Raw genomic sequence first — 21,760 nt, 5'->3', positions numbered from 1 at the left:
TGCATGTAACGGAATGTCCTTTGAAGTATAACTCAAAAGGTCAGGAGTCCTTGGTCATCCTGACAAACCTAATGGCATTTACATACACGATATATGTAAAACTGATCCTAGACCAAGTATTGCAACCATAATCCCAAATAATTCCATTATTTAGCACATGAAGTTCCTGCTGAGTTGCCAGAACTAGCTAGAAGCAAAGAGTGATGGTTCATCATCTTTTACAAGTAAGGAAAAGGCAAGAAGGAAAGGAAACTTCTCCTTCCTAAATTTGTCAAATTGATGGCTATCTTCATGTCTTTGATATGATTGAGAGTCCTCAATTTCCTGATCTGAGGAGTCCATTTTCAAAGTTACTGTCAAGATCAAGAAGCACTTTCAGGTTTTTCTTTGCCATGGCCCAAGAACTCCAGTCTTTCAATAGGAATCTTCTCCTTCATTGCTTTCTAAACACACTGCTGGTAGCACTTGAAGAGGCCAGTGCATGGATCCCTGGAGCCATTCCCCTTGAGGAAATTACTGGCAAACCAGTGATTGAACCACTGGTTGTATTCAGCTTTCGAGGTGGTGCAAGCCTCCCCTACATTGTTCACGATGTCAGTGTCTGTGGTGGTTGAGCAGTGCTTTATCATTTTTCTATAATAAACTATGAAGCAAATACTGAGACATCTCTGATCCAGTGGCTAAGAATCCACCTTCCAAAGCAGGGGACAATTCCTGGTTGGAGAACTAAAATCCCATAGGCCTTGGAGCAACTAAGCCCGTGTGCCTCAACTACTGAGCCTGCACACTCTAGAGCCTGCATGCCACAAGAGAAGCCTGTGCACTGCCAAGAAGACCCATCGCAGCCAAAATACAAAAAGTGTGAAGCAAGTAATAAAAATGAAGTGAATCCTATTGGAAGAGGAACAGTTTTGGTATAACTTTCTCCTGGGGTCATATGCATGTATATAATCTGATTTTTGAGTTGTGGGGTATCAATTTCTTCCACCCAAAGTCTGTTCGATAGGTCACTAAACAGTACTCTATTAGTACATCAAGCTTAAAAAGGCTACAGAAATAAAGTGAATACTCTAAAATTACTGCATGGGATGGAGGACCATCCTAAATGTAAAAGAACTTGGTGGAAAAGGAGAGACTACCGTTGGAGAATGAAGGTGTTTGTCCAGGGAAATAAAAGTGGTTCAGTATAAAAACAGTCAAATGTAACAAGTTAATAGGACAAGGAAAAAGCTGTATGGTCATCTCAGTAAGAAGACATTGGATAAAATTCTAACACATTAGGAATAGAAGGGAAATTTATAAACATGATACAGGTGTGTGTGTGTGTGTGTGTGTGTGTGTGTGTTTTAATGAAAAGCCCACAGCTAACATAATGAAAGGTTGAAAACTTTACCCTTAAGATCAGAAATAAGTGTCCCCACTTCAACCACTGCTTTTTAAAATTATACTGGAAGGTCTACCCAGAGTAATTAAGAAGGAAAAAGCCAAATTGGAAAGGAAGATTGTATTCTTCCTTTATGTGGAAATTCTGTATGTGGAAAATCACGAAGAATACATAAGAAAGCTCCTAGATGTGATAATTGAATTCAGCAAAATTGCAAGTTAGGAGAGTGCAATTGTATTTCTATATACTATCTATAGTCTGAAAAAAGGTCCATTTACAACAGCATCCAAGAGAATAATATACTTAGGAATCAATTTAACCAAGGTTGTGGAAGATTTGTATGCTGACAAGAACATCCTGAAAGAAAAAATGGAAATACCTACCATATTCATGAATTGAAAGACAGTATTAAAATGGCTGTATTTCCCAAAGAAATATAGATTATATGCAATCTAACAAAATTCCAAGAGATCTTTTTGCAGAAATGAAGCTCATCCTCAAATTCTATGAAGCTGCAAGGGACACTGAATAGCAAGAACAATCTTGATATCTCACTTTTAATTTCAAAACTTAACTACAAAGCTTGAGTAATCAAAACTCTGGTACTGGCATAAGGATAGATACAGACCAGTGGAATAGAATTGAGAACCCAGAAATAAGCCGTTGCATATTTGACCATGAAAGTGTCAACACCTTTCACTGGGAAAAGGGTAGTCTGTTGGACAAGTGGTGCTAAGACAATCGCAAAACCACATAGAAAAGAATGAAGTTGGTCACCTGCCTCACTTCATATATCACTCATTAACAAAATGGATTAACAGTTTATAAGAACTAAAACTAAATTGCCAGAAGAAAACAAGTCTTGGTGACCTGGGGTTGCATTCTTACCAGATCAGATCAGATCAGATCAGTCGCTCAGTCTTATATTTGACACTAAAAGCTCAAGGAAAAAAAAAAATGGATTTCATCAAATTTAGAAATTGCATCAAAGGACATTATCAAAAATGTGAAAATGTAGCTTACAGAATGGAAGAAAATATTTGCAAAGCATATATCTGATTTGTGTTTAAAATCCAGACTACTAATTTTATATAAAGAACTTTCAAAACTATAGATAAACAGCCCAATTAACAAGTCAACAAAGGAATACACATTTCTTCAAAGAAGATATACAAATGGGCAACACATGAAAAACTTCATCATTGGTCATGAAAGAAATTCAAATCAAACCCACAATGAGATATCACTTCAACCCACTAGGATGACTTTAATGGGGGAAAAAAGCTGGCAAGGATCTGGAGAAATACTGCATTACTGGTAAGAATGTAAAATGTTGCAGTGACTATGTAAAATGATTTGACTGTTCCTCAAAAAGATAAACAGAATTACCATATGATTCTACTCTTAAGTATGTATCCAAGAGAAATGAAAATATATGTCTACACAGAAACTTGTATAGGAATGTTTGTAGTAGAATTCATAACAGGCAAAAGGTGGGAACAGCCCAACTGTCCCATCAGTGGATTAATTAATAGGTAAATTGTGGGCTGTACATTCAATGGAATATTAGCCATAAAAGGAATGAAATATTGATACTGCTACTATTTGGATGAACCTTGAGAATATTCTGCTAAGTAAAAGAAACTGATCTCAGAGAGACAACAGGGAGCAGCCCTGAAGAGGGATCTTACTTCCCTGCCCAGGAATTGAACATGGGTAGCTTGGAGAAGGGGCTTCCCAGGCGGCACTAGTTGTGAAGAACCCATCTGCCAGTGTGGGAGACATAAAGAGATGCGGGTTCGATCCCCTGGAGGAGGCATGGCAGCCCACTCCAGTATTCTTGCTTGGAGAATCCCATGGACAGAGGAGTCTGGTGGGCTACAGTCCATGGGGTTGCAAAGAATCGGACATGACTGAGTGACAGCACACACCCACGCAGCCTGGATGAAAACCAGGAATCCTAGCTACTAGACCACCAGGGGCTAGAGGTTAGAAGTAAAGTTTCCCTCTTACCCTTTTGAAAGGATTTTTCAAAGAGGCAGAAACTGAAAACAGGTGTGAAGTTTATTATTTGAGACAGCATGAGATGTGGGAGAGCACAACAGAGAAACAGTTTGTTTATTTAAGACAGGTGAACGAATCTAGAGCATGTTATACAGAGTGAAGTAAGAAAAATAATGTATTAACACATACAGAATCTAGAAAAATGATATTGATGAAGCTATTTGCAAGGAAGGAATGAAGATGCAGGTGTAGAGAATGGCCTTGTGGATGCAGTGGGGGAGGGAAAGGGGGACAGAGAAAGCAGCATCAGCATATATATGTATACTATCAGGTGTAAGATGGATACTAGTGAGAAGTTGCTGTGTAGTGCAGGGAGCCTATTCGTGTGCTCTGTGATGACCTGGAGGGATGGGATGGGGGGGGGGTGCGGGGAGAAGGGAAGGGTTGTGTGTATAATTATGGCTGATTTGAGTTGTATGGTAGAAACCAACACAGCATTGTAAAAATTTTTTAAAAAGTTATATATACTGTATGGCATTAAAAAAAAGATACTGCAAAAATAAATAAATAAATAAACACTGAAGCAAGCCAGAGATACACAGCTAGAAAGAAAGAGTATGGGCACCCTCTACTGAGGCAGGACACAGATTAGAGGTGATTTGTTGTTCAGTCGATCAGTCATGTCCAACTCTAACCCCATGGACTGCCGCACACCAGCTTCATCTCCTGGAGCTTGCTCAAACTCATGTCCACTGAGTCAGTGATGCCATTTAACCATCTTGTCCTTTGTTGTCCCCTTCTGCCTTCAACCTTTCCCAGCATCAGGGTCTTTTCTAATGAGTCAGCTCTTCACATCAGGTGGCCAAAATATTGGAGCTTCAACTTCAGCATCAGTCCTTCCAATGAATATTCAGGGTTGATTTCCTTTAGGATTGACTGGTTTGATCTTGCTATCCAAGGGACTCTCAAGAGTCTTCTCCAACACCACAGTTCAAAAGCATCAGTTCTTTGGCGCTCAGCCTTTATGGTTCAACTGTCTATGGTTCAAGTCATCCATACATGACTACTGGAAAAACAATAGCTTTGATTATACAGACCTTTGTTGGCAAAGTAATATCTCTGCTCCTTAATAGACTGTCTAGGTTTGTCATAGCTTTTCTTCCAAGGAGCATTTTTAATTTCATGGCTGCAGTCACCACTGCAGTGATTTTGGAGTCCAAGAAAATAAAGTCTGTCACTGTTTCCATTGTTTCCCCATCTATTTGCCATGAAGTGATGGGATCAGATGCCATGATCTTCATTTTTTGAATGTTGAGTTTTAAGCTGGCTTTTTCACTCTCTTCTTTCATCTTCATCAACAGGCTGTTTAGTTCCTTTTCACTTTCTGCCATAAGGGGGTGTCATCTGCATATCTGAGGTTATTGATATTTCTCCCGACAATCTTGATTCCAGCTTGTGTTTCTTCCAGCCCAGCATTTCTCATGATGTACTCTGCATAGACATTAAATAAGCAGGATGACAATACAGCCTTGACGTACTCCTTTCCCTATTTGGATCCAATCTGTTGTTCCATGTCTGGTTCTAACTGTTGCTTCTTGACCTGCATACAGCTTTCTCAGGAGACAGGTAAGGTGGTCTGGTATTCCCATCTCTTTAAGAATTTTCCACATTTTGCTGTGATCCACACAAAGAGGTGATTGAAATCACTCATATAGGACAGTCCTTCAGTGTCTTTGTTTACATTTGGCCAATTATCTTGTTTCTTTCTTCACTCCTAACTAGTCCTTGGACTCTCCCCCAGATGCCTATGCAACATTTTTCTAAGATTCCACCACAGAGGCTTGTGGGTACATGTCTACACTTATTATGGGAAGGTGTTGCTCCCTCCCCCAACCCCCCCACTTTTTTAAACTTTTTTTTTCACTGTCTCTCCCTCCTTAATCCTCCCTCTACTTGTCCTGGTGTTTCTTTCTTTTTTCTTTCTCTTTTTGGCTGTCCTGGGTCTTCATTGCTGCCAGACTTTTCTCTGGTTGGAGTGAGCAGGGGCTGCTCTCCAGTTGCAGTGCACAGGCTTCTCATTGTGGTGGTTTCTCTTGTTGCAGAGCACAGGCTCTAGGGTGTGTGAGCTCAGAGGTGTGGTTCCTAGACTCTAGAGCACAGGCTCAATAGTTGTAGTGCACAGGCCCAGTTGCTCTGTGGCATGTGGGATCATCCTGGATCTGGGATTGACTTGTGTCTCCTGCATTGGCAGGTGTATTCTTTACCACTGAGCCACCAGGGTAGCCCTTCTTCCCTTTCTGACCCCCAAGGAGCCTTCCTCTGCATGTGCAGACAGGGAAGTTTCACTTGACCTCAGGAGTGGTCATCTTATCTCCACTTTAGCAGAGCTCAGCTTCTGCCATTAGCTTTGTCCTTGGAGTGTCTGGGTGAGAACAAAGCTCCAAATTTACTCCACTTAACAAGCACCGTCTGTTTAGTGCTGCTGCTGCTGCTGCTAAGTCGCTTCAGTCGTGTCCAACTCTGTGCGACCCCAGAGACGGCAGTCCACCAGGCTCCCCTGTCCCTGGGATTCTCCAGGCAAGAACACTGGAGTGGGTTGCCATTTCCTTCTCCAATGCATGAAAGTGAAAAGTGAAAGGGAAGTCGCTCAGTGTCCTACTCTTAGCGACCCCATGGACTGCTGCCTACCAGGCTCCTCCGTCCATGGGATTTTCCAGGCAAGAGTACTGGAGTGGGGTGCCACTGCCTTCTCTGTCTGTCTAGTGCAGGGGCCTGTTTATCTCTTCCCTCAAAACTAGACCCAGCAGGGCATATATGGCTCCTTTTTGTTTTTAGTTTGCATGTTCTTTTTTTTTAAAATTGAGATATTTGTTGTTGTAATTGTTCAGTCACTAAGTCATTCCAACTCTTTGTGATCCCATGAACTGTAGCACGCCAGGCTTCCCTTCCTTCACTATCTCCTAGAGTTTGCTCAAACTCATGTCCATTGAGTTGGTGATGTCATCCAATCATCTCATCCTCTCTCACCCCCTTCCCCTCCTGCCCTCAATCCTTCCCAGCATCAGGGTCTTTTCCAATGAGTTGGCTCTTCACAACAGGTGGCCAAAATATTGGAATATCGGCTTCAGCATCAGTCCTTCCAATGAATATTCAGGGTTGACTTCCTTTAGGACTGACTGGTTTGATCTCCTTGCTGTCCAAGGGACTCTTAAGAGTCTTCTCCAGCACCACAGTTTGAAAGCATCAGTTCTTTGGCACTCAGCCTTCTTTATGGTCCAACTCTCACATCCATACATGACTACTGGAGAAACCATAGCTTTGACTATATGTACCTTTGTTGGCAAAATGAGGTCTGCTTTTTAATATACTGTCTAGGTTTGTCATAGATTTTCTTCCAAATAACTTTCTTTAAAATATTCATATTTTAATTTTATGACTGCAGTCACCATCCAAAGTGATTTTGGAGCCCAAGAAAATCTGCCACTGTTTCCATTTTTTCCCCATCTATTTGCTATGAAGTGATGGAATTGGATGCCATCATCTTTGTTTTTTGAATGGTGAATTTCAAAGCTAGCTTTTTCACTTTACTCTCACACTCATCAGGAGGCTCTTTAGTTCCTCTTCACTTTCTGCCATTAGGGTGGTGCCATCTGCATATCTGAGGTTGTTGATATTTCTCCCAGGAATCTTGGTTCCAGCTTATGATTCATCCAGCCTATCATTTCACATGATATACTCTGCATAGAAGTTAAATAAGCAGGGTGACAATAGAGCCTTGATGTATTCCTTTCCCAATTTTGAACCAACCCGTTGTCCCATGTCTGATTCTAACTTGCTCCTTGTCCTCCATACAGGTTTCTCAGAAGACAGGTAAGGTGGTATGGTATTCCCATCTCTTTAAGAATTTCCCATAATTTGTTGTAATCCACACAGTCAAAGGCTTTAGTGTAGTCAATGAACCAGAAGTAGATGTTTCTCTGGAATTGTCTCACTTTTTCTATGATCCAGTGAATGTTGGCAATTTGGTCTCTGGTTCCTCTGCCTTTTTGTAAATCCAGCTTGTACATCTGGAAGTTCTCTGTTCTAGCTTGAAGAATTTTGAACATTACTTTGCTAGCATGTGAAATGTGTGCAATTGTACAGTAGTTTGAACATTCTTTGGTATTGCCCTTCTTTGGGATTGAAATGAAAACTGACAGTCTTATGTACCTCTTAAATTGTCACCCCCTTATTGCCCTCACCTCTTTCCTCTATTTGTTGGTAACCATAAATTTGCTCTCTGTGACAGAGTGAGTCTGTTTCTTTTTGTTATGTTCACTAGTTTGTTGGATTTTTTTAGATTCCACACACAACTGATATCATACAGTATTTGTCTTTATCTGATTTATTTCACTTAGCATCAGTTCAGTTGCTCAGTCGTGTCTGACTCTTTGCGACCCCATGAATTGCAGCACCCCAGGCCTCCCTGTCCATCACCAACTCCCGGAGTTCACTCAAAGTCACGTCCATCGGGTCGGTGATGCCATCCAGCCATCTCATCCTCTGTTGTCCCCTTCTCCTCCTGCCCCCAATCCCTCCCAGCATCAGAGTCTTTTCCAATGAGTTAACTCTTTGCATGAGGTGGCCAAAGTACTGAAGTTTCAGCTTTAGCATCAGTCCTTCCAAAGAACACCCAGGACTGATCTCCTTTAGGAGGGACTGGTTGGATCTCCTTGCAGTCCAAGGGACTCTCAAGAGTCTTCTCCAACACCACAGTTCAAAACCAGCAATTCTTCAGTGCTCAGCTTTCTTCACAGTCCAACTCTCACATCCATACATGACCACTGGAAAAACCATAGCCTTGACTAGACAGACCTTTGTTGGCAAAGTAATGTCTCTGCTTTTCAATATGCTATCTAGGTTGGTCATAACTTTCCTTCCAAGGAGTAAGCATCTTTTAATTTCATGGCTGCAGTCACCGTCTGCAGTGATTTTGGAGCCCCAAAATATAAAGTCTGACACTGTTTCCACTGTTTCCCCATCTATTTCCCATGAAGTGATGGGACCAAGTGCCATGATCTTAGTTTTCTGAATGTTGAGTTTTAAACCAACTTTTTCACTCTCCTCTTTCACTTTCATCAAGAGGCTTTTTAGTTCCTCTTCACTTTCTGCCATAAGGGTGGTGTCATCTGCATATCTGAGGTTATTGGTATTTCTCCTGGCAATCTTAATTCCAGCTTGTACTTCTTCCAGCCCAGCGTTTCTCATGATGTACTCTGCATATAAGTTAAATAAGCAGGGTGACAATATACAGCCTTGACGAACTCCTTTTCCTGTTTGGAACCAGTCTGTTGTTCCATGTCCAGTTCTAACTGTTGCTTCTTGACCTGCATATAGGTTTCTCACTTAGCATAGTGACCTCCAAATCCATTCATTTTGTTGCAAATGGCAAAAATTCCTTCTTTTCTATGTCTGAATAGTATTCCTTTATATATACATGCATATGATATATATGTATAATATATATACCACATCTGTAGTTGTATCTGTATGAATGCATTAGTTCCTCAGTTGTGTCTAACTCTTTGCGACCCCGTGGACTGTAGCTGGCCAGGCTCCTCTGTCCATGGAATTCTCGAGGCAAGAATCCTGGAGTGGGTTGCCATTCCCTTCTCCAGGGGATCTTCTTGACCCAGGGATCGAACCTAGGTCTCCTCTGTTGCAGGCAAATTCTTTAACATCTGAGCCACCAGAGGAGCCCCTATCTGTATCTATATGTCTATATCTATATATACCAGTTCAGTTGCCTGTGGGAAAAGAAACCTAGTTCAAGGGAAACAGAAATGGACAGGAGAGTTTCCACTCTATGCCACTTAGAACTTAAAATATTTAACAGTGTGAGTTCATTACCTACTTTAAAAAATTAAGTGCATTTTAAAAATTCAAAATTGTAAAATAATGAGTGTACTTAAAAAAGTAAATCCACCAGGAGGCAGCCATGCTCTGTCAGGAGGAAGGAAGCAGCAGATATGTGAGCTCAATCTTATTAATGGATGCTGGGATTGTGGGTTTTTTTTTTTTTTTTTTTTCTCTCCCTAATACTCTGTATTTTCTAATTTTCTACAAAGACCTATACAGAAATAAAATACACTTAAGGAAAGAAGGAAGTGTAAAGCCCTGCCCCTTTATAGCTATGTCTGTATGTATAAACTCCTGAAAGTAGGGTTACCGAGGGAGAGTGGGGCTGCATTTAAAGTGTTGATAGACCTACCAGGTATCCCTCCAGTGGTATCACCCTACACCACTCACAGTGGTGTGTGCAGGTGCTGGGAGTTTGTAGTTACAGTGTTACATCTTATTCAGTTTAAGTTAAAAATAGCTCCTTGTTTTAATTAATATGTGTTTAGCTAAAGGGACACTAGTTATATTTTCATATATTTAAAAGTAACTTATGTATAATCATATAAGAAATGAATCGCCAGTCCAGGTTTGATGCAGGATACGGGATGCTTGGGGCTGGTGCACTGGGATAACCCAGAGGGATGGTACGGGGAGGGAGGTGGGAGGGGGGTTCAGAATGGGGAACATGTGTATACCCATGGCGATTTCATGTTGGTGTATGGCAAAACCAATACAATACTGTAAAGGAATTAGCCTCCAATTAAAATAAATAAATTTAAATTTAAAAAAAGTAACCTACTTTTGTTTTTCAGTAAACTACTTCCTTGGCTCTACCAAGGGCTGGAAATCAGTCCATGTTGTTTCCTACTTTGTGCACTGAACACATGCTGTTGAATAAATTAATGATGAGTAACTTTTCCAAGCTCACTTTCCTCATCTATTAAGTGGGAGTGTGTCTTCTTGTCTCATGGGGGGCGGCATTGTGCCCTTCGCCAGCTTTGATTTGGGTATCTGAGACTGATCTATCTGTGCACCACAAGTGTTTGAAACGATTTATTGTAGACATAATGAGGCTTTCTGGGGAGGCAGGGCAGGGTCCCGAACAGGTCTGAAAATGTTTTGAGAGAGCAGGGTGGGGCAACTCTCCCATTTCACTGTGGTTGTTGGGGTAGGGGATGCTGTGGTGAGGTCCCATAAAAGGGCCAGGGCATGTATGGCTTGGACATCCCACAGGTGTCAAGGGAGGGTGCCCATAGTTTTCTTATGAGCTTTGAAGCTGTCAGCAGTCAAACAGCAAAAATGAAGTGGGCCTTGGTATGACAGAACCTTATCTCTTGTTCTTTAGTCATTAAGTCGTATCTGACATTGACTCCATGGACAGTAGCATGCCTTAAATCACTGAAGATTAGATGAGGTAATATACACAATAAGCTTGCCATAGAGGAGATGGTCAATAAATATTTGCCATTATTATTGTTATTCTTGAGTCTTTCAATTGTAGCTTTGTAAGAAGTTTTTTTCCCTTGTTTTTTTCATTTTGAATATAACCTTAGAATTTTTTTTCCTACTGATCTGCTGTCACTGTAGATCTCATTATAGAGTGAGATCTATAGTGACAATATTGACAAATCTTCTTACATATCATATGGCTTACTTTGAACCATACTTACTTTGAGTCTTTGTTTCATCCCACTTTTAACCAGGTACAGTGCTTTGCATGGAGTCTAAGAAAGAAAATGCCTGTTTCCAGAATCCTCATATTGAACCCAGCCCAATGCTGGGTGCTTCATATATGTCATGTCAGGGAATGTATTTGACATGAATGAAAGAGACTATCCCTGTGGTATTGGCTGGGGAAGCTGGTTGATAAATCTGAATATGATATATCTGCTCCTAGATAAACACCCAACAGAAATTCTGACATATGCTTACAAGAAGACATGTGCAGGAAAGTGCATAGTGACTCTATTCATAACAGCCAAAACTGGGAAGTACCCAAAGATTCATTGACAGTACACAAATAAACTTGTAGTATATTCACACATTGGAATGTTGCACATCAAGGAGTATGAAAGATACACAGTATGAAAGATACACAGAAATACGGATGAATCTTCTATAAAAATGTCAAGTGACAGAAGCCAGACCAATCACAAAATACATATTGTGTAATTCCACTCATGAAGGACAAAAACTAATCTTTGATTCTGCAATCTAGGATAATGTTTACCCTTAAAGGGGGCACAATGGGAATTTTTAGGGTGCTCGGTAGTGTTCTGTTTTTTTGATCTGAGTGCTGGTTATGTAGGGGGTTCATTTTGTGAAAATTCAGGAAGTTTCACATACAAATGCATTTCTGTGTCTTTGTTAAGCCCCTAAAAAACCTCATAGGGGAAAATCTGAAAGGAACAAAATATTAATAGAATTCTTTGTACTTGATGAGCTAACATCCTTGAACGTGGAGAAGGATAATAAATAATAAATAGCCAAATAAATAATTGCTTTGGAGAAAAGGATGAGGTCTGAGTTGCAGAGTGCTGTGAGTATGGTGCTATTTAATGAAGTTGGTTAGAAAAGGCCCTACTAATAAAGAACAATTTGAGCAGAAACCTGTTGGATGTAAGGGAGCAAGTCATGCAGAAAAGATTGAGGATCGAGAAAAAGGATTCCAGATGGAGGGCACAACAACTGCAAAGGCACTAAGGTGGGAGTGAGTTTTTCAGAGACTGTCAAGAGGTCACAGGCCACGTATCAATTGATTCCAGTTGTTAAGGTTTGTCAGTGGAGGATACTTTGCAGGAAGACATTGCAGGAAGAGAGGGCTTTCTGTCCTGGTTCTACTGTGCTCTAGAGGATTTCTGCAGGGAAAGTGACTTTAAAAAAATTTATTTTTAATTGGAGGATAATTGCTTTACAATGCCGTGTTTGTTTCTGCCAAACAACAGCATGAATCGCCGTAAGTATACATATGTACCCTCCTCTTAAACCTCCCTGCAACCCCCACCCCACCCCACCCCTCTAGGTTGTCACAGAGGACGAGATTGAGCTCCTTGTGTTATATAGCAACTTCCCACTAACCATCTGTTTCACCTATGGTAATGTATGTGTTTCAGTGCTACTCTCTCAATTTGTCCCACCCTCTCCTTCCCCTGCTGTGACCACAAGTCTGTTCTCTATTTCTGTGTCTCTATTCCTGCCCTACAAATAGGTTCATCGGTACCATTTTTCTAGATTCCATATATATGCATTGTATACAATATTTGTTTTTCTCTTTCTGACTTACTTCACTGTATATAACAGGCTCTAGGTTCATCCACCTTAACAGAATTGACTCAAATTCATTCCTTTTTGTGGCTGAGTAATATTACATTGTATTTATGTACCACATCTTCATCCATTCTTCTGTTGGTAGACATTTAGGTTGCTTCTCTCTGACAAAAATTGTAGTGATATCTTTTTCAATCCATCTCTCTGAGTAATGATAATAAAAACAAAAATAAATAGGAGCTACTTAAACTCAAAGGCTTTTGCACAGCAAAGTCAACCATAAACAATATGAAAAGATAATGCACAGAATGGGAGAAAATTTTGCAAATGATGCAACTGACAAGGGATTAGTCTCCAAAATTTACAAACAACTCATGTGGTTTAATATAATAAGAAAAAACCCAACAAAAAATGGGCAGAAGACCTAAACAGACATTTCTCCAAGGAAGACATATAGACGGCCAACAGGCACAGGAAAATGATGCAAATCAAAACTACAGTGAGATATCACCTCACAGTCAGAATGGATATCATCAAAAGATAATAAATGCTGGAGAAGATGTGGAGAGAAGGGAGCCCTCCTACACTGTCGGTGGGAATGTAAATTGGTACAGCCACTGTGGAGAACAGTATGGAGGTTCCTTAAAAAACTAAAAATAGAGTTATCATATGATCCTGCAATCCCACTCTTGGGCATATATCCAGAGAAATGTGGTCCGAAAGGATATATGCACCCCAATGTTCACTGCAGCACTGTTTACAATAGCCACTTACAATGTAATTATTGACAGGTATGTTCTTATATTAATAATCTCAGATACGCAGATGACACCACCCTTATGGCAGAAAGTGAAGAGGAACAAAGAGCCTCTTGATGAAAGTGAAAAAGGTGAAAAAACTGGGTTAAAACTCAACATTCAAAAAACTAAGATCATGGCACCTTGTCCCAACACTTCATGGCAAATAGATGCGGGAACAATGGAAACAGTGACAGACTTTTATTTTCTTGGGCTCTAAAATCACTGTAGATGGAGACTGCAGCCATGAAATTAAAAGACACTTGCTCCTTGGGAGAAAAGTTATGATCAACCTAAACAATGTATTAAAAAGCAAAGACATTACTTTGCCAACAAAGGTCTGTATAGTCAAAGCTATGGTTTTTCCAGTAGTCACATATGAATGTGAGAGTTGAACTATAAAGAAGACTGAGCGCCAAAGAATTGATGTTTTTGAACTGTGATGTTGGAGAAGACTCCTGAGAGTCTCTTGGACAGCATGGAGATCAAACCTGTCAATCCTAAAGGAAATCAACCCTGAATATTCATTGGAAGGACTGATGCTGAAGCTGAAGCTTCAATGCTTTGGCCACCTTATGCAAAGAGCTGACTTGTTAGATAAGTCCCTGATGGTGGGAAAGATTGAAGGCAGGAGGAGAAGGGAATGACAGAGGATGAAATGGTTGGATGGCATCACTGACTCAATGGACACGAGTTTGAGCAAGTTCTGGGAGATAGGGAGGATGGGGAAACCTGGCATACTACAGTCCATGTTGTCGCAAAGAGTCGGACACAACTGAGTGACTGAAAAACAACTGTTCTTATTGCTATGTTGTTTAGTATCTTTTGGTTGTTTCTGTATTGAAAGTTTTTTGTTCCTTCTTTTGCTCTCTTCATTTGTGATTTGATGGTTATCTTCAGTGTTATTTTGGAATCTTTTCATTTTTTGGTGTGTATCCATTATAGGTTTTTGGTTCATATACAACTATATATATAACTATATATACACACACATACATATATGTGACTATTTTAAGTTGATGTTCTTTTCAGTTTGAATGCATTCTTACAATCTTGCATTTTTACTCTCCCCATAGTCAGTGTTTTTGGCATCATATTTTACATCATTTTTTGTGTGTATCCCTTAACTACCTATTGTGGATATAGGTGGTTTCACTGATTTTGTCTTGTAACTTTCCTACTAAATTTATAATTGGTTGATCTACTACCTTTACTGTATGTTTGCCTTTACGAATGAGATTTTCCTTTTGTAATTTTCATTTTTTCTGATTGTGGTATTTTCTTTTCTACTTAGAGAAATCCCTTTAATGTTTCTTGTGAAGCTGGTGTAGTGTTGCTGAACTCTTTTAGCTTTGCTTGTCTGTGAAACTATAAAGTCTGAATGATAGCCTTTCTGGATAGAGTATTCATGCTTATAGGTTTCTTCCTTTCATCATTTAGAGGGATGGACCCTATAGGGAGGACTCCAAAATGGCGCCAGCCAACAGTACTGTCCTTGTAGTAGAACAAACTCAAAAATGGTCATCATGAACATCCCTTTCCCCAAGGGGAGTCCCAGTTACCTCCTGCGTCTCCAGGAGGCTTTCCAAGATCAGTAAATGGGTCTGACCCAGGATCCTTATATTACTCTTTCTGAGTTGGGCCTCAGATTTGTGGGCAAGATTTTGAATGAAGTCTCTGGTTCCTACAGCCCTTGCTTTCCCATACTCAAGCCCCATTGGTCTTCAAATCCAGGCTTCTGGGAGCTCATCTTTCTGCTTCAGGACCTCCAGACTAGGGAGCTTGATGTGGGCCTCACACCCCTTGCTCCTTGGGGGAAACCTCTCCAATTGTGGTTATCCTTCTATTTGAGGTTACCTACCCAGGTGGGTGAGTCTTGACTATACTGCATCTCCACCCCCTCCTTCCTTTCTAATTGTAGTTTCTTCTTTGTGTCTTCAGTTATAGAAAGTCTTTTCTGCTATTTTTCAGGTCATTCTCATAAAGAATAAATACTTATAATTTTGGTGTGCTCATAGGACAAGGTAATCTCAGGGTCTTCCTACTCCATGATCTCGGCCACATTTTGAATAATTCCAAGGTTTTTGACCTGAAAAGCTGGAAAGAAGGAGGTTCCACTAACAGTGGGAAAGGACAGGAGTCAGAGATTCAGTTTGGATATGTTATGTTAGACACAACAACTTGAGAAACATTTATTTAAGAACATCTACCAAGCCTCAATATGAACAATGGGAATTCATGGCATATGAGCTGTTCTCCCACTACCCACCACCCCCACCTCTGTAGTCCTATGAGGACATGGTAGGCCATGAAGGCTAATGAAAGGGACAGACTTTATGGGAGAAGAGTACAGAACCACTTGCCAGAGTGGTTGTAAAAATCAGCAGTGACATCAGTGGCAAATAATTAGAGAAGGCCAACAGCACAGCTAACCTAAGGTCTCTGTAATGGTTGGGGCAAGCAACAGACAGATAAACCAGCCAGAAATTTAACAAGGGAGATCTAGGTAGGAGTCAACCAGAGTGGATCTTTGTAAGATCTCTGCTTAATTCCTGGTGGTCTGAAAGGCTGTGCTCATGCTCAAGGCTGTGAGCTCCTACGGAGAGACCAGAGAGGACAGCAGCCAGCTGCTCCTTCCTTGTTGAAGGTGAGGTACTGTAAACACAGAGCATAAAATGTGGACCCCCCCTCCTTGAAAGTTGCTTGAACTTTAAACACGTTCTCTAAACCACTCACAGATCCATCAGCAAAGAATGGGTGTTTTACTGGCTCAAGGTGCTTTCAGCACAACCTCTGACTAATCATATGTTGGCCAAGAGTGACCTCTAGGAAGTCAGGCTTAAAAGTAAAAGCAAGAATTAAAAAGAACCCTAAGTAAAGACATCGGCGCACAATGTGAGGGAAATAGATTTCATGGAATTAATCCAGGCAAACAAATCCAGGACACACACAAAAAACACTACTAACAATCACCCCTTCTGGTGGGATTAGAATTCAGAGTTGCAATGATACATAAAATGTCCAATCTTCAACAGAAAGTATAAGACATGCAACACACACATACACACATACCCACACCCAGGAAAGTGTGACTCCTACAGAGAAGAAAGCAGTCAATAACACAATCTCTTTGGGGACCCAGATGTTAGACTTAGTAGAACAAGACTTCAAAGCAGCTATTATCATTATGTTGACCTAACAAATCTGTAGAACACCCAACAACAACAGAACACACATTCTTCTCAGGCACACGTGGAACGTTCTCAAGGACAGACTAATTGCCAGACAACAAAAAGAGCCTCAATCAATTATTTTTCAGATTAAACTTTTTATTTTGAGATAAGTATAGATTCACATGCATCTGTAAGAAGCAATATGGAGAGATGCACATATTCTTTACCTGGTTTCCCCTAGTGGTAGCATCTGGCAAAACATCTTGTATGGTATCACAACCAGGATATTAACGAAGCAGTCAAGAGAGAGAATATCCCATCACAAGGATCCTTGTTATGCCCTTTTATACACACACTCATTCACCTTCAACTACCTCCTTAACCTCTGGCAACCACTAATCTCTTCTCTATTTCTATGACTTTGTCACTTCAAGAATGTTACATACTGTTGGCTCTCTGCATCTATGGGTTCCACTTTCATGGATTCCACCAACCATGGACTGACATTCTGCAACTGATTGAATTCATGGATGCAAAATCTCTGGATGAAGACAGTTGACAGTACTGTGCTGTTTTGTACAAGGGACTTTAGTGTCCTTGGATTCTGGCATCTGAGAGGGTCCTGGAACCAGTCCCTCTAGATACTGAGGGATGATTGTACATGGGATCAGATAGCAGGTGACATTTTAGAATTGACTTTTTTCACTCAGCATGGTTCTAGGAGATTCTTCCAGGTGTTGCATGTATCAAGTCTGTTCCTTTTTTATTGCTAAGTAGTATTCCACAATATGGATATACCACAGTTTAACTACTCACCAGCTGAAAGACATCTAGGTTGCTTTCCATTTGGGTCTACTACAAATCAAGCTGCAATAAATATTTATGTACAGGTTTTTATGTGATCACATTTTTCATTTCTTGGAATAAGTGCCAAGAGTACAATTGTTGAGTTATGTTAGTTGCATGTTTTTTAAAAAAGGGTTTTGTGTGTGTGTTTGTGTGTGTGTGTGTTTTGCATTTTATTTATTTATTTTTCTTTATTATTTTTTTTTTCTAATTTTATTTTATTTTTAAACTCCACATAATTGTATTAGCTTTGCCAAACATCAAAATGAGTCTGCCACAGGTATACATGTGATCCCCATCCTGAACCCCCCTCCCTCCTCCCTCCCCACACCATCCCTCTGGGCCGTCCCAGTGCACCAGCCCCAAGCATCCAGCATTGTGCAACGAACCTGGACTGGCAACTCGTTTCCTACATGATATTTTACATGTTTCATTGCCATTCTCCCAAATCTTCCCACCCTCTCCCTCTCCCACAGAGTCCATAAGACTGTTCTACACATCAGTGTCTCTTTTGCTGTCTCGTACACCAGGTTATTGTTACCATCTTTCTAAATTCCATATATATGCGTTAGTATACTGTATTTATGTTTTTCCTTCTGGCTTACTTCACTCTGTATAATAGGCTCCAGTTTCATCCACCTCATTAGAACTGATTCAAATGTATTCTTTTTAATGGCTGAGTAATACTCCATTGTGTATATGTACCATAGCTTTCTTATCCATTCATCTGCTGATGAAACCAGAAGGGAAAGAGACACGTGTACCCCAATGTTTTTTTGTTGTTGTTGCCAAACTATTTTACAAAGTAGCTGTAACATTTCATTTACCCCAGCAATGTAAAGAGTTATCATGTTCCTCAGTATCCTTGCCAGCATTTGGCATTGTCACTATTTTTAAAGCCATTTTGTTGGTATGTAGTGCTATCTCATTGTGGTTTTAATTTGTAATTTCCTAATGTCTAATACTCCTTGGAAGGAAAGTTATGACCAACCTAGATAGCATATTGAAAAGCAGAGACATTACTTTGACAACAAAGGTCCATCTAGTTAAGGCTATGGTTTTTCCAGTGGTCAAGTATGGATTTGAGAGTTGGACTGTGAAGAAAGCTGAGCGCTGAAGAATTGATGCTTTTGAACTGTGGTGTTGGAGAAGATGCTTGAGAGTCCCTTGGGCTGCAAGGAGATCCAACTAGTCCATTCTGAAGGAGATCAGTCCTGAGTGTTCTTTGGAAGGAATGATGCTGAAGCTGAAACTCCAGTACTTTGGCCACCTCATGCGAAGAGTTGACTCATTGGAAAAGACTCTGATGCTGGGAGGGATTGGGGGCAGGAGGAAAAGGGGATGACAGAGGATGAGATGGCTGGATAGCATCACCGACTCGATGGACGTGAGTTTGAGTGAACTCCGGGAGTTGGTGATAGACAGGGAGGCCTGGCGTGCTGCGATTCATGGGGTCGCAAAGAGTCAGACACGACTGAGCGACTGAACTGAAATGAACTGAATGTCTAACAACATTAACATCTTTTCATGTGCTTGTTTGCCATCTCTATCCTACTCAAGGAAAAGTTTATAGATTTTCAGGTTTTCTTAGAGAGCTTTTATGCTGTTCTTTACATATTCTAAATGCTAGTTCTTTGTCAGATATGTGGTTTGCAAACATTTTCTTCCAATGTGTAGCTTGTCTTTTCATTCTCTTAACAGAATCTTTTTGCAGAGCAAATGTTTGATTTTTGATGAAGTCTAATTTATCAGTTTTTCTGCTTGGAATTTTGATAGAAATTGCATTAAAACTGTATATCAGTTTGAGTAGAACTGACTTTTTAATTATGTTGAGGCTTTCAATTTATGAACATGGTATGTCTCTCCATTTATTTGGGTCTTCTTTGATTTCTTTCACCAACATTTTATAGTTTTCAGCATATAAATACATATGTTTTGTTAACTTTACATTTAATTTTTTTTAGTGATTATAAATATATTTTAAATTTTAGTTTGGATTAGTCATTGATGGTACATAGAAATGCATTTGATTAAGGAATTGGCTCACACAACTATGGAGGCTGACAAATCATATATATTTATATATACATATATATAAAAAATCTCCTATTGATTCTGTTTCTGTAGAGAACCCTGACTAACATGAGCATCACCACTACCACAATCACCCTCTGCCTTTTTTGCTTCAATTTAAGAAAGAGTCATAAATTGGAGGGAAGGGATTGACTACAGAGGGGCATGTAACAATTTGGGGGAGATAAAAAAAAAGAGTCTGATAACCCACTCTGCCAGACCAATAGATAGCATGCCAAGGATCTTTCTGAGGGACAGCCTTTTAGGCCTACTGAAAAGATGACATAAATGAGAAGCTATTGAAGTGGTCACGTTCAAGGTACTGGCCTCTGAATCCCCCCTTGTTGGTTGCTATACAGGAATTGAAGATTGGGCCACTGACCAATGTTAGAAGGAAGGTATTGAGCTGCATGACACTTTGGGTGCACTGGCTTTCTCTTTGTCCCCTAGACACATCATGCTTATTTCTACCTCTACCTCACTGCCTGGGTGAGTCAAGGTTCTTGGTTGCAACCAATAAAAACAAAAACAAAAACTGACTCTTGTCGACTTAGGCAAGAGGCGATGGAGTCAAAATTATGTATAGATTAGAGAGGATGCTAACAGGCCAGACACAGGGAAATATGGGATTCCATGAGTATCCACAGAATTAAAAAGCAGGCAGCAGGTAACAGTATGGCAGACTACTTATTTCCAAAACTATCTACAGCAGTATTTCCAACCCTATAAACTCTTCCAGAATCTTTCCACTTCTTATCATGAATTGCGTCTATTTCTCCTCCCCTTGAACCAAGAGAAACTTTGTAACTTCTTTGATGACTAGAATATGGCAGAGTGACACTGTTGACCCCCAATCCCAGGTCATAAGGGCAATATGGCTTCCATCTGACTCTTTCATGAGCTACTCCCCTTGAAACCCAACCACCATGTTGTGAGGAAGCCCAGGCTATGTGGAGAGGTAGTAGGTACATGTTTTGGCCCATATCCACAGCCTAGGGTCAGCCAACAGCCAGCACTGACACCAGAAATGTGAGTAAACAAGCCTTCAAATGATCCCAGACCTAGTTTTTGAGCAGCCCCAGCTTCATTAGGTTGAGCAGAGGTGGCTGTCTCTACCAGTTCAGTCAGTTCAGTTGCTCAGTTGTGTCCAACTCTTTGGGACCCCATGAATCGCAGCACGCCAGGCCTCCCTGTCCATCACCAACTCCTGGAGTTCACTCAAACTCACGTCCATCGAGTCAGTGATGCCATCCAGCCATCTCATCCTCTGTCATCCCCTTCTCCTCCTGCCCCCAATCCCTCCCAGCATCAGAGTCTTTTCCAATGGGTCAGCTCTTCGCATGAGGTGGCCAAAGTACTGGAGTTTCAGCTTCAGCATCAGTCCTTCCAATGAACACCCAGGGCTGATCTCCTTCAGAATGGACTAGTTGGATCTCCTTGCAGTCCAAGGGACTCTCAGTAGTCTTCTCCAACACCACAGTTCAAAAGCATCAATTCTTCGGCGCTCAGCTTTCTTCACAGTCCAACTCTCACATCCATACATGCCCATGAGAAAAATAATTATGGTAATTATTTTGAGCCTTTATGGGTTGGTTTGTTACACAGTGAGTGGTAATAGGAACATTCGCAACCATGTCGTAGCATAAATCACATGGTTATGACACTGCCCAAGGCTCTACCACCATTAAATAAGTTAGTATGTGTAAAGTACTTGAAACAGTTTCTGGCATGTAAGGAACTCTCTAGGAAACACACTCATTTAGATTTTGATCATTATTTTTATTATCAAAATTTCAGCTTAAACGTCACTTCCTCAGAGAATCTTTCTCTGATGCCATTATCTCCCCACCATCTGGGGACAGATGGCCTTTAGTTTTATTTATTTGTTTTTTGTCATGTGTCACTAAATTTAATTAACTTATTTACTTAAAAACTTGCTTACTTATTTACCTGTGTCTCTCACTTTACTTTTTATACTTTTAAAAATGTGATTGAATACCTCTGCATACCAGCTGGAAGGTAATCCCCTTAGTGCAGGGAACTTGGGATCTCACCACTCTGTCCTTGGGTTGAGCAGACTGCAAGGTGGTGGACAGGCAGATGTGCTATCCAGACCATCCATCAGTGGAGGACTTCTTTCCCCAAATGCTAGAAGTGCTGTCTGCAGACAACCCTCGGCTGTCGGCCACTTTCAGAATGGCCTTAGCTGTGCTGCTGCTGCTGCTAAGTTGCTTCAGTCGTGTCCGACTCTTTGCGACCCCATAGATGGCAGCCCACCAGGCTCCCCTGTCCCTGGGATTCTCCAGGCAAGAATACTGGAGTGGGTTGCCATTTCC

General features: G+C 40.7%; 1 pseudogene; it reads right to left on the bottom strand.

The window, feature by feature from the left end:
* Nucleotides 1-362: 362 nt before the first annotated feature.
* On the bottom strand, nucleotides 363-629 carry LOC147360653 (TP53-regulated inhibitor of apoptosis 1 pseudogene; annotated as a pseudogene).
* Nucleotides 630-21,760: the final 21,131 nt, after the last annotated feature.

Source organism: Bos grunniens, chromosome 13, assembly GCF_055505025.1.
Source record: "Bos grunniens cultivar Pamir isolate PY7600 chromosome 13, Bosgru_T2T1.0, whole genome shotgun sequence".
Lineage (NCBI taxonomy): Eukaryota > Metazoa > Chordata > Mammalia > Artiodactyla > Bovidae > Bos > Bos grunniens.
The sequence above is the reverse complement of the archived record's forward strand: the minus strand, read 5'-3'. Positions and strand labels throughout refer to the sequence as shown.